Raw genomic sequence first — 14,931 nt, 5'->3', positions numbered from 1 at the left:
GTGCAATTCGATCAAAATATACTTCAATGCTTATGATTAATCAATTTATAACAATCCCCAACTCCGCTCGAAAAATCAATAAAGTCAACACTTGGGCCCACGTGCGTGAACTCTGAAATTTTTTAAAGATAAACTTTACCCATAAGAGCACACATTCACATTAGACCCACCAACGGACCTCAAGACGATTTTGAGCATACCATACTAGGACACTAACCTTACAAGGACCCACAATCATCCTATTGACACATAAGAACATCAATCAAATCTGAAACAAGCTCCCACAGTCCACAACCAAAGGAATAGAGAGCCTTCCAGGCATAATCATTAGCGATAGTATTATAATCTCCATACTTGTTTTAAATCTTTAACAATCAAGTGACTAACATGTCACACTCATACCATCCTTCCGTAGGTTATACCCCCACGACCTTCCGCACCCGGTAGCAAAGTCTACACATCCACACCTCTAACCGTACAAATTCCATAATGAAAATCAAGAATCCGCAAATCGATGCACAATGCCTCTTCCAAAGAACCCCATTCTCAGGTGACACTAAAGAAAATGCCAGCTTACTCTAAACATCTGAATTCTTCCCTGCTCATCCGAGCTCATGACATTCTTGTCAACACCAACGACACCTTTGATCCTCCACTTCCTATTTCCATACCGCTCACTGCATATATCCTGTTGCTATGCAAGAATTAATCATAACCCCTGAACTATTAGCATAGTAAACACTTTATTGGTTAGAAACCATTCACTTAACTCATCTCAGAAAGACCATCACAACTCGCAACTGACTTCCCATAACCGCAGAAAATATAAACCTCCAATCATGATCTAAAATGCCATAACTCTTCTGGAATCCATTTACACAACAAGGCCACTTGAACCAAATACTTCCCAACTCAATCAAGTTATGGTGTTTGCCAAGCCCGCACGTACAACCACAAACCACATGTATAACTTAACACGCCGAATGAGCTGATCATTGCCATATTCATGATGATTCAACCATTACTAACTGAACCAACTTCTTCTAATTTACTCTTGACTTGCCTTAGAAATGACAATAGTTCCATCCAAAAACATAACGAACTCAATCCGCACACATCCCGAGTGAACCGAACCACGAGACCACATTGTCTCAATACCCATGAACCATCTTGTACCCTCCTCAAGGGCTCAATAGCATCTCTAACTGGTACACCCATTCGGTAAGAGCTTCTGTGAATCCGAAGATATTTCTCCCTTTTCTCCAATACTGCATTGCAGACCCAATAATTATATAGAACACTCCAAGTCCCTTTTATAATCTACTCCAAAAACTTGATCCTTAACCACACAACGAACACGAAATCTTGAGGCACTGCACTTAAATTCTTGAACACACTAGGACCGTTGTTGAGAGTCACCCACTTTAACCTGGTTACAAATATAACCAAAACTCCAACACTTTGCTAGCATAGGAACACCCCCTCAAGGAATCAACCGGCCGAATTCTTTTCCTTGTACATCATATTTACAAGAAGCATAAACATTCCCAAAACCTGCACATGAACCAATAAGGTGAAATATAGTACGCATTTATCAAGTTTTTTGCCCGAATTAGCCCTGATGTTTTCTTTCTTAGTCATAATAATCCATCAAAGCATCGATATCTAGAAATCGCATAAGCAAACTACCACGCGATCCAATCGTAGACGGTGGGCTCCCCTATTTAGCTTTATGCTACAATCAAATAAATCTAGATAGCTCAAAGATTCCTCATTCTCAATTACCATGATCCCTCACTTTTAACCAGCCAAATTTCTCGAAAATCTTTTGTTAAACTTTTCATGAACATCCTGAATCATCATCCACAATGACATATTCGGCCATTACCGGGTAACAAGTATAAATTTTTCATAGAACGCCATCAAACTCGAGCATCCACTAATCGACTCACAGGAGATAGCCCACATGTGGATTTGCATACCGACATCTTCCAATGATGTTGCACTGGGTTCAACTACTATACAACAACAACAACAACAACAACAACAACAACAACAACAACCCAGTATAATCCCACAAGTGGGGTCTAGGGAGGGTAATATGTACGCAGACCTTACTCCTACCCCGAAGGGTAGAGAGGCTGTTTCCAGGAGACCCTCGGCTCAAAAAGCAACAGAAGCCGCTATATTAGTACCATATAAATGCATAATAAAATAACAGCAATACAATAGATATGAAATACAGAATACAAAATACGAAAAAGATGGCTGGTATAGTAAAACTAGCAGGTAAAGCCCTGCATCAATAGACGACCAATGACATTCTTAGTCTAACTCCTAACTGGCTAGTCTCACTCTATTGTGCTGTAGAAATATTCACAACTCTCCCCTAACCTACAACCTTAATACTCGACCTCCATAATTCCCTGTCAAGGGCCATGTCCTCAGTAATCCTAAGTCGCGCCATGTCCTGTCTGATCACCTCTCCCCAATACTTCTTAGGTCATCCTCTACCTCTCCGCGTGCCCACTACCGCCAGTCGCTCACACCTCCTCACCGGTGCATCAGCGCTCCTCCTCTGAATATGCCCGAACTATCTGAGTCTTGCTTCCCGCATTTTGTCCTCCATTGGGGCCACGCCCACCTTCTCTCGAATATCTTCATTCTTAATCTTATCCATTCTTGTATGCCCGCACATCCACCTCAACATCCTCATCTCTGCGACTTTCATCTTCTGGATGTGTGAGTTCTTTACCGGCCAATATTCAGTTCCATATAACATGGCAGGCCTAACCAGTGCTCTATAAAACTTACCTTTTAGTAACTGTGGCACTTTCTTGTCACACAAGACTCCCGACGCTAACCTCCACTTCATCCACCCCACCCCTATACGGTGTGTGACATCCTCGTCAATCTCTCCGATCCCCTGAATAACCGATCCAAGGTACTTGAAACTACCCCTCTTGGGAATGACTTGAGAGTCAAGCCTCACTTCAACTCCCGCTTCTGTCGGCTCAACTCCAAATTTGCACTCGAGGTATTCCGTCTTCGTCCTGCTCATCTTGAAACCTTTAGACTCAAGAGCATGTCTCCAAATCTCTAGCCTCTCGTTGACGCCTCCTCGTGTCTCGTCAATTAGAATAATGTCATCAGCAAATAGCATGCACCATGGCACCTCCCCTTGAATATGATGAGTCAGTTCATCCATCACCAGGGAAAATAGGAATGGGCTGAGCGCAGACCCTTGGTGCAACCCCGTAATAACTGGAAAATATTCAGAGTCGCCTCCTACTGTCCTAACCTGAGTCTTAGCTCCATCATACATGTCTTTAATCACCCTAATATAGTCAATCGGGACCCCTTTATCCTCTAAGCAGCTCCATAAGACCTCCCTAGGAACCCTATCGTACGCTTTCTCCAGATCAATAAACACCATGTGAAGGTCCTTCTTCCTATCCCTGTACTGTTCCACCAACCTCCTAATAAGGTGGATAGCTTCTGTGGTAGATCGCCCCGGCATGAACCCGAACTGGTTGTCTGAAATAGACACCGTCCTTTGCACTCTCACTTCTACCACTCTCTCCCAAACTCTCACTTCAACTACTATGAAATCAGTAAACCCTCCGGAGCCCATGCTCGTCCACCAGCAGTAAAAATCTGTTCGTTCTCAATAGACATCACTGAAAATCTGCCAATACTTTCCAAACTCGAAGTCATGTTGCATCCATGAACGATAATCAAGTCTTCACACCCCTCTTTATTTCAAGCAAACTCCTTTTTCCATATTTGATCTCCCTCAGTACAGTAGTCACCAGCCCTAAAATTCGTAGACCAAATCACCTTCCATCACGATTTCTCAAATCGCCCTAAACTTTCTCAAGGTACGTGGCTACTCAATCACTGATTCTATACGTTACTCTGCCACTCCCCCTTCGGTTAATCCGCCTCCTTTAAACAACTTCTCAACCTCTACTCTTCATACCTGACCTGTTAGTAATTCAACCATAGCGAGACATCTCCCACCATGACCTTCCTCATCATTCGATACTCAAATACTACTTCAAATAAAGATCCATCCCCGTAGCATGTGAACTAATAATTTGCTACCAACTCTAAGCCTCCTCGCAGATCAACTTTCTCGATCCATCAGCACTAGAAACGCTGATTCGATTCTAAAGTCACTACACACCATCTCTGACAACCGCTTCTCAGGCACCATTTCACAACACCCTACCCTAAAGACAAATCAAAGAAGACTATAACACCAGCGAACCTTAATGCATTCAAACAAGGATGATGACACCACATCACAAATGAGAATTCCATTCCGCTCGAAAATATCAAGTCTCATTACTCCGTCAACCAAAGCCTGAAAATCTATAGTCTGATTACCTTCCCTCTGCTAGAATTAGATGCCACACCTCTATATTATACACTGGGTAATCCTCCTTTCAAGCCAATCACTGCCTTGACCCATAAACAAGCACCCTACCATAACACTAATATTGTCATGTTAAATAATTTGGCTATCTGTAATGTCCTCTTTTGGTTGTAATGTTACTTCTACTAGTATGCCTAAATCTACTCCCAATGAGAGGACCAGGCCATGTAACCATGCTACTTAGTAATGAATAAATTTTCTTCCTTACCAAAAAAATGATTTGTCAAACTTCTTAAAAGAACAATATAGGAACCTTGTGCTCACAATAACATACCCTGTTGTTTAAAGTATTCTCAATGAAAACAGACAACGGAACTACACAGGGAACAGATAGCATCGGGTCCCCAAGTCGTCGTGCAAGTCAACTCTACAGTTGTTAAAGCTACAACACTGTACTTACAATAGTACAATAGCACATCTGCATTTTGCTAGAGACCGGAAATGCCCTTGTAACAACTCTCATGATCTTTCATATACATAGATATACAACATGTTACAAGGATTTCACCTAACACTTGAACATACAAAATTAATTATTATCTCAAGTGTGCAGTTGCCTCTATTTCCCTTGGGTGCATTGAAGAACAAAGCAACTATAAAACAAAGGACCAGATCCCAACATTGAATATGTCTTATATCCTTTAGTATTATTGTGTCTTTGTCTTATGCTATTTACTTGTAATTCCTACATAACTTTTTAGAAATATTAAGTAGGATATCATTGAAATCAATATCACTTTTTTTTTGGACTAGAGTTAGTCAAGTGTGTGAATTTGTAATAGAATTATTATAAAGAGTTTACAATAGAGTTATTGTAAGAGGTGAGTGATTAAAAGCTTAATTCCTAGATTGCAATATAGTTGTAATGACCTGACCAATCGTTTTAAGTATTTGCACTTCGCTCGATAGTTTACGGGCATGAGTAAATCCGTATGATGTAATATGACTTATGTGAATCGTCGCTTGTGGTTTTCAGGTTATTCAAAAATGATTTGGAAGAATGATTCTCAGCTAGAAGCTCTAATTTGAAAGGGTTGACCAAGCTTGACTTTTTAGTATTTGACCTCGATTAGATTTTTGATGGTTCTTTTAGCTCTGTTGGATGATTTTAGACTTAGGAGTGCATTCGGATTGTGATTGGGAGGTTCGTAGTAGAATTTGTCTTGAAATGCCGAAAATTAGAATTTTGGGAAGTTTGACCGGGAGTGCACTTTTGATATCGGGGTCGGACTAGATTTTTAGAAGTTGGAATAGGTCTGTAATAATGAATAGGATGTGCATGAAAAATTTGGGGTCAATTGGACGTGGTTTGATAGGTTTCGACATCGGTTGTAGAAATTTGAAGTTCAAGTTCATTAAGTTTGGATTGGAGGGTGATTAGGGTTTTTAGCATTGTTTGATGTGATTTGAAGGCTCGAATAAATTCATATGGTGTTTTAGGACTTGTTTGTATATTCCGTTTAGATCCCGGGGGCCTCGGGTGTGTTTTGGGGTGAGTTTTTAGCGAGCCCAGGTATTTCGACACTCTGATGTTGTTCGAGTATTTCTTGAAGTGCGGGTCGCACATTTTGGAGTGCTGAGGCAAAAAAAAAGTGTTGAGGCACAAGAAAAAATGTTGTGGCAGAGGGAAAAATGCGTACCATGGAGGAAAAGTGTGGGATGCACAATTCTTCTTGCGGCCTCACTTTAGGGTGTTTTGCAGGTTCGCTAGTCCGACTTCAGAAGCTTATATCTTTCGGTACACAAGGAATTTAGAGATGATTCAAAAGCAAAAATTGTAGCCCTGTGTGTTTAGTTTCTAGAAAGTCAAAGAATTCATCACTTGGACATTTGTACAGAAAGTTATGGTTATTTTACTAAATCCTGGTATGGCAGAATTTGCTGAAGTGAGACCGCACAATTTGGATTGCTGCCGTAGGAACTGGGATGTGCGACCACATTTGAAAATGTACGGTCAGCACTTTGGAAGGAAGATTTGGTACTATATAAATGAGGGTTAGGGTATTATTTCACATTCTGAACTTTGGGAGCTCGGTTTGTGATGATATTTCATGGGTTTTCAAGAAAATCATCGGGGTAAGTGATTCTAACTCGGATTTGGTTAATATACATGAATATATCACTGATTTTATCATTTAATTAGTACTTTGATATGAAAATTTGGGAAAAATTGTAGAAACTTCATAAACTATAAATCAGGGATTTGAAGGTCGAGTTGCGATCGGAATTGGCTAATTTTGGTATGGTTGGACTGGTGAGTGAATGGGCATTCATATTTCTTGACTTTTGTAGGATTCCGAGGCGCGGGTCTGGGCGTAATTTTTGGTAGGTTTTGGGTTTTTACTAAGGATCCGATCTTTATAATTTGGAATTGTTTCCTTGGGGTTTATTTGATGTATTTGCATTGCTTTTGGCTAGTTTTGAGCCATTTGGAGGTCGGCACGCGCGAGATAGTATTTTTGGAGTATCGCTTGGCTTGCTCGGTATTAGAATTGGCTTGTTCGAGGTAAGTAACTCTTCTAAACTTAGTGGTGAGGGTATGAAACCTCGAATTACATTCTACGTGATTGGTGTTGAGGTCACGCACATGCTAGCTGATGGGCGTGTGGGCGTGTACTGTGTGAATTGTGACTTCATCATTTCTGTGGTACTATGTAATTACCTAATCTTACTCGTAACCATGAAATCTCTATGTACTCGAGCTATTGAGCTGCGATCAATGTTAGACACCATGTCTAGGCTACATGCTTATCCTGTTGGGACCCACTGAGGTCATTTCTGTTGTTGAGTTATTTACTTTCATTGCTTTATATACTTAGTCATATGCATTCATATGCATATCATATCTCAGTCACTGTTGTTATTTATTGATATATCATATCATCATTTTTGAGCTAGTTTCATGACATTGTGAGCTCGAGAGAGAGAGACTGGAGAGATTGATGATTGAGTGGGACCGAGGGCCTGATTGTGAGAATATTGGTACTATAGCAAGTGAGTTGTCCATGCAGATTCTGATATTGATACTATAGCAAATGAGTTGTCCGTGTGTATTCTGATATTGATGCTATAGCACGTGAGTTATTCGTGCAACACGTGAGTTGTCTGTGCAGATCCAGATATTGATGTTATAGGACTTGAGTTGTCCGTGCAGCACGTGAGTTGTCTGTACAAATTACAACGCTTGGGCTGTAAGAGCCCCTTCGGAGTCTATATACCCCTAGTGAGCGCAATTTCTAGCAGTGGGGAAGCATAATTATTGAGCTAACGAAACCAACTTCCGAAATCGAAATCCGACCCAGATATCAAAAAGTCCACCCCCCGTTGAACTTTCAAGATTCCAACTTTCGCCATGTCAAGTCTATTTCTACTACTGACACCCAAATCACAATCCGTACATGCTCGTAAGTCCAAAATCACCTAATGGAGCTAACGGAACCATCAAAACTCAAATTCGGGATCGTTTACACATAACTCAATATCCGGTCAACTTTTCCAATTTAAGCTTTCCAATATGAGACTAAGTGTCTTAATTCACTTTGAAATCCTTCCAGGTAGGGGTATTCATGATTCGGTTTGGATCGGTTTTTCCCTTAAAAGAAACCAAACTAAGTAAGTCGGTTTTTTAAATATTAGAACCAAACCAATTAAGTCGGTTTTTTTCGATTCGATTTATGTCAGTTTTTCAATTTTTTCGGTTATTTGTCTGTTTTTTCTTAAATATAAGACATACACTACCAAACGCATATTCCGGCGACCACATATTCAACATAACACTATCAAATCAATTGCCTTTTAAGAAATCTATTATTTACCAATATATATTGATGATAATTGAATCAAATAGTGATGAATAATTTAAGGACTCAATTAAAAATATATTATTTTTAACACGAAATGGATTCTTATACTTAACAAAAGAAAATTACCAATCAAACTAGAATATAAAGGTAAAGAACTATACTAAAAGTGCAAACTATTAACATTTACCATTGAATTTTTGAAACTTTGTATAAAAATATACATAAATATAGGTGTAATAATAAATTTGAAATAACTACTCCTATAGTCGGTTTGGTTCGGTTTTTTCTGATTGAAACCAAAACCAAATCAAATTTGATCGGGTTTTTAAATTCAAAACCAAAACCAAACCCAACCAAAAAATATTAGTTTTTTGGTCGGTTTGGTTCGGTTTTTCGGGTTTTTATGAACACCCCTACTTCCAGGCCAGAACCAACCGATCCGGTAAATTAGTAAATAATATTAAAGCAAAAAATGAACAGTAATTGGGGGAACGAGGCTACAACTCTCAATACGATCGGCCGGGTCGTTACAGAAGTACATCTTTGTGATTGTTGATGACTACTCTAGATTTACATGGACTTTATTTCTGAGGACCAATGATGAAACATTTTGTTACACCCCATGATTTCGTACATGAAAGTACGCTATAAGTAAATTGATAAAAGCTCGAAAATGAGATGTTACATCCCACATTTTCGTACGTTAAAGTTTCGTCGTAAGTTAATCGACGTATGTTCGGGAATGAGATTATTTTGGGAGTATTACGTTATTTCAAACAAGTGATAAGTAAATCTGTGAAGGTGAGAAGGTAAGCAAATCTATGAAAATGAATTTTGTCAAAGTTTGGCATTTTGAGATGAAATACGGTCCGGGCTATAAATACCCGGTATGTATGGACTAGTGCCATACAAGGTACCACATGACCATGATAGTAAGGTTTATAAGGTATATTAAAAGTGAGTAATATTTTAAGTAATTTGAGATAATTCTTAACTATGTGGATAATTGGGTAATTATAAATTTTTAGTGGGAAATTAATTAAGTAATTAATCTAATTGAGTAATTAAGACATTTTGGATAAGAAATTAAATCTTCCAACATGGCAGCACATTAAAGCCAATTGATGACTCATAAATTTACGTGAAAGGTGGCATAATTAGAGGATTGGTGGCTTAGTCATCCCCAAAGGTGGAGGCCCACAAATCTCAAAGATAAGTGATGGTCATATATCATTTAAAAGGGAAATAAATGGGCAACGTGAATTGTAAATACATGCTACTAACAAATGAATTCTCAAAAAATTCTTATAAACCCCTACAAGGTGCAACGTGAATTGCAAATTCTAAGGAAGTCCGGTATAATCTTTCTCAGGAATATTACACGAATTTTCCGCTACTTCGATTCGTTGTTATGTATTCTTCGCAAAAGATGTGTGTTAGAGGAATTGTCAAGAGAATCGGTCCAGGTATGCTAAGGATATCCTTCCTTTCCTTTTGGCATGATCCATACGATACAAACGAAACGAGCAAATGCATAACTTCCATAAATGACTCTATTCATATAAATGATATAGGTGCCTATGTTTTTGATTCCCCATATGTATTATTATTCTATCGTCTGTTCATGGGTCTCAGAAAATACGTAAGTTGATAAAGTTTATTTCATGATATTAATCAAAGGCATAATGGTCTTATGACACTTCGAGAGATTTTATTGACGTACTTCTCATGCATTGCATTCATTTATACATGTACATCGACCCATGACCAGTTGACGTTATATACACGTATACACGTATATTTATGCATTCATTTATACGTGAGCACGTGATTTTTGCCTCACGAAAATTACTTCAAAACAAAATAAAAATAAATAAATAAAATAATAATAATAATAAAACAATTTTTGTTTAGTGTGCAAATTTTAGAATTTGAGTGGCGTTTATTAAATATTTGTGTTATGTCCGTAAATGTCTACTTTGTTTGTTAAAATGAAAAATAAAATAAAAACACGTGTTGCATGCATAATTAGGATTTAGTTATGCATTTAAGAGTTAATTAAAATAAAATCACAAAAAAATATGCATTTATTCTATTGTAAATGTTCCACTGTGTGATTAATATTTTGTCTATGTGTTAATAGTTGTTAAAGGTTGATTAATGTCTTGTAAAGTTAATTTTTATTTTTATAATTTTAATTAGGATTTTAATAATTAAATTGGAAATTAAAAAGAGTGGAAAATAATAGGCAAAAACGGACTGGGCCAATTAATTGAAAAGGCAGGCCCAAAACAAATCAAACCCCCTCAGCCCAATCCAAACACCCCATGTCCGGTCCAATTTAATCAAACCAAACGACAACGTTTTGTCATATTTCATCAAGGGCCGTTGGATCAAATCCATCCAACGGCCGAGATCTCATCACCCTTACCCGTAGCCCCCTACCCGATCCACTGCCCCGATCCAGCCTGACCCCAACATTTAACCAAACGACATCGTTTGGTTAAACGACATCGTTTGGTTAAATGAATTGATCTCAACCGTGCATCTTAATTGATCCAACGGATGAGATCAATCCACCCCATCCCTATATAAATCTAAATCCCTACCCCGGCCCCCTAACTAAACACCCCCCCTCTCCACTGTTCATCATCATCTCCGGAAAAAACACACCCCTAACCCTAGCCGCCCTCATTCCCCATTGCCTGAAACCCGGCGGCAACAACGCCGCCGGTCACCACCTGAACACCCTCGACTCCTCACAACCCCCTCTTCACAGATCTAGTATTAGTTTCCTTCAAATCAGGCCTCAACTCTTCGAATATTAAATCGAAGGTTGGTCTGAATACTCAACCACCTCCGATGGTCTCCAAATTAACACCGTAGCTTCCCCTAACTACCCTAGCTATGGATATAATGTTGGTTTGGCTCGAATCACCTCAGAGTTCTTCGAATCTTCTTTTGAAGGTTCGAACCAAACATGAACTCACTCAGATTCGTTCCAAACTAACACCAAATGACCCATAGGCCTCCCTCACCCTCGAGTCATCCTTGGTTCCCTTCGAATCTGCCCAGAAGTATTCGAATTTAAGATCCAAGAATCAGAAACCCTAAAAATTTCAAAACATGGAATTTGCCCGAATTAAATAAGGGATTGAGGACTAAGAGACTTTAATCGAGGTATTCTCAAATTGAGAATACTTCGAATAAAGTCTATTCAGCCTCAAAAAGGTCCGAATCCAAAGCTGAGTTCTTGTCTGTGTAAAATCGAAGATTCAGAGGTATTTTTCTACTTCTTTTTGTTTCCTACATGTATGTTGTTGCCTGTTTTAGTAGCTTGTGTAATTTATTTTTCACATTTTTGTTTATTTAATTCTGTGATTCTGTCTCATACCCGTCTATTTGATCAAATAAGTGAATTGTTTCTGTTGGTTATGTTTGTTTACAATGTGTGTAATCGACTCGATTAAGTTCGTCGATTAGTTACATTATGAATTCCCGTTTATGATAATGCTAATTGAAACAATATGTTTATCGGTTGTTTGTTGACAATTGTTGTAAATAATCAGTTTAATTAATACTCGTCAGTTAAATCATCCTTGTTTATATTTCAATAAGTCCGTCAAAATGAATGTTGTGGGTATGTTGATTTCTGAACATCAAGTTTCAGGGCATTGTCAGTATATTGACAATGCTCCTGTGTTTGTTTGATCTTAGTTCAATGATGGAAATTCAGTTTAAATTGTTCTGTTGTTCAGTGTAATGTTATTGTGATGATTAGGTTTAATTTCAATTTTTACAAAGTGTTGGTTAGATACAATTGTATTAGGAGGTTAATTATAGGATTGGTTATAGCTGCTTAAACAGATTATAAAGTCTGTTCTATATCAGATGCTGAATTGTAGTTTAAAAACAGTAATTACAGTAGGATTTCAGGGGTATTTGAGGAATAAAATAGTGAGGGTAATTTGATAATATTAGTGTGCTGATAGTGGAGTATAATGGATATAATTTAATGTAATAATGGGAAACAAAGGTTAATGGGAATGCTGGAAATCAGAAAAAGTTCACTTAATGGGATTTAAAGTAGTTAAAAGCAGATTTTGGATATGATTTTCTGGTTTTTAAAAGAAGAAGGGGGTCCAAGCAGCACTAAAAGGAAAGGGGCAGACCTGTATAAATACAGGGACTGATTTTAAGAGAGAGGACTGGGATTTTAAGAGAGAGGTCAGATTTTAAAAAGAAGGAAAAAGATCTGATTAAAAGAGAGAGAGAAATAGATGAACACAACCAGATTTTAATACACACAGATATAGAAATACATATACACAGAGAGAGACAGAGAGAAATCTAGACAGAAATTAAGAGAGGAAAAACACACAGAAGCTGAAACAGAGAATAGAAAAGGAAAAGGAAAATCTGAAACATTATTTTTCTGGAATATGTCCGGGTCTGTTTGTTGATACTGCTTGGTTTTAAAATCTGAAATTCTTTAAGAAGCTTTGCTCCTGTGTATCTGGGTTCCTCGAGTTCTGTATTGTTGCTCAAATCTGTGGAAATACTGGCAATTTCTGCTGATTTTGTTACTGCTGTCACTGCTGAAATCTACTTCTTCTACCTTCATTTCCAGGTACATATCTGTAAACTCATGTCATGCAAAGCTTTCAACATGACAAATAAATGAAGCTCGAATTGTAATTCTGTCTTCTATACATTTAAGTTCGTTAGTTTAAATTTCAGCTTTGTTTCATGTTGGTTAACTAGTAGTGAGTTCGACACGATGGCTATAAGTTAATTATCTTATTTTGAAATTCGTATAAAAGCTTTGTAATAATGTTATCCATTTCGAAATCTCATTAGTATAGTTATATCTGAATTGTCAAGATAGGGAACATGGCATAAAGTTGGCCATTAATTAAGTCTTGTGACGTTGTTAGTTAGGTACAGAATAGTATGGAAATGTCAAGAAAATACATTGTTAGCATATTTTGTTAATTATTTGGTTGTGGTTTAAGGCTAGATGATGTTGGTTGCATTTTGTTCATATATGGCGTAATAATGGTTATGTTTATAATCAATAGTCGGAAGATGCATTGATAAAATCCGTTAGGTTCACAATGTTGGAATATGGTGAATGGTGTAGGGGTATATTCATGTTATATATGATATCGTCTTATTAAAGACAACAGGTAGATTAATTCTTTTCTTAATAACAAATGGCCTAGTTATTTGAATGCAATCACCTCATTTCTTTAAAAAATAATGTGAACAATAAGTCAACAATTTTTTTTTATGTATAAAGTTTGTGTTTGCTAATAGTTCGCATAGGTTGAGAATAAAAATCGTTTCGATTAGGTATATCCCAAACTCAATCATAAGCAGAATTAACTAAAATAATCATGCATATCGGATTAAGAATAAGTGATGTGGACGGAGATTAGGCTTATGAATTGTAACAATTTTAAGAATGTAATATAGCATTCGTTACAAATAAAATAATGAAAATTCTTCGAAAACATCACTTCCTTTCATAAATCAATTTTTTAGTTTCATATGCAATTCACTTTTTGGGTATACATATATTGGATTTACGAGAAAAATGGTAGTATTAATCACACTTTGTTTATTTTTACTCCTAAAAATTTAAATGACTCGGAAGAATATAATTCACACGTAAAAATATAATCAGCGGTCAACATTTAATAAATTGTGAATTCTTTTCAAAGAATTTAAGGGCATCTCAAATGGGGATTTCTCATGATTTTCACATAAAATAATATGGATGTAATAAACAATTTGTAAACAAATTTATACTACCATCAAGAATATTTTTGTGATTAGGGATATGTTCGCGTAACCTGATTATATTTCTAAAAGCAATTCGGATTATGCGTTCGCGCAACTTCGAGCGAATATTTAATAAAAGGGATTTTTTGGAGAATAGCAAATTAATTTCCTAAAAACCCGAGATGTGCAGTTCATTGTTTAATCATACAAGGGCGACGATGTTCTTAATTTTATTTTTAATTTTGAACGTATGTTTTTTTATAATAAAAATATAAAAAATATTATCAACCTTTTTGTGTACACGTATGCGTGGCACGATTCTCTACAATTATAAAAGGTATATAATACGAATATACGTACGCGTGATTCGTTTATCTAATTGTAAACAATCTAAACAAAAGCGGTAATAAAATCAGGTAACAAGAAAAAGGGTATTTAGTAAATCAAGATAATTAAGCCAAATATAAAAATGGTTAAGCGACCGTGCTAGAACCACGGAATTTGGGAATGCCTAACACCTTCTCCCGAATTAACAGAATTCCTTACTCAGGATGTCTAGTTCGCAGAATAACAAACAGAGTCATATTCTCCTCGATTCAAGGATTAAAATCGGTGACTTGGGACTCCTTAAAATACTCAGGTGGCGACTCTGAAACAAATAAACAAATCCCATTTCGACTGTCCTTTAATTGGAGAAAACTCCCCACGCGCCCCCGCGGGCGCGGAAAAAAGGAGGTGTGACAGCTCTGGCGACTCTGCTGGGGATAATAATGAAAACTGTAACCCAGAACCACTGGTTCAGGGTTTAAGAATTCGAGCTTAAAATAACTGTTATAGTTGGCTTTATTTATTATCTGATTTTTACATGATATATGCCCAATATGCTAATTGATATTTTTA

This window comes from Nicotiana tabacum, chromosome 22 (genome assembly GCF_000715075.1).
Source record: "Nicotiana tabacum cultivar K326 chromosome 22, ASM71507v2, whole genome shotgun sequence".
NCBI classification, from domain to species: Eukaryota; Viridiplantae; Streptophyta; class Magnoliopsida; order Solanales; family Solanaceae; genus Nicotiana; species Nicotiana tabacum.
This window is presented reverse-complemented; position numbering follows the sequence as displayed.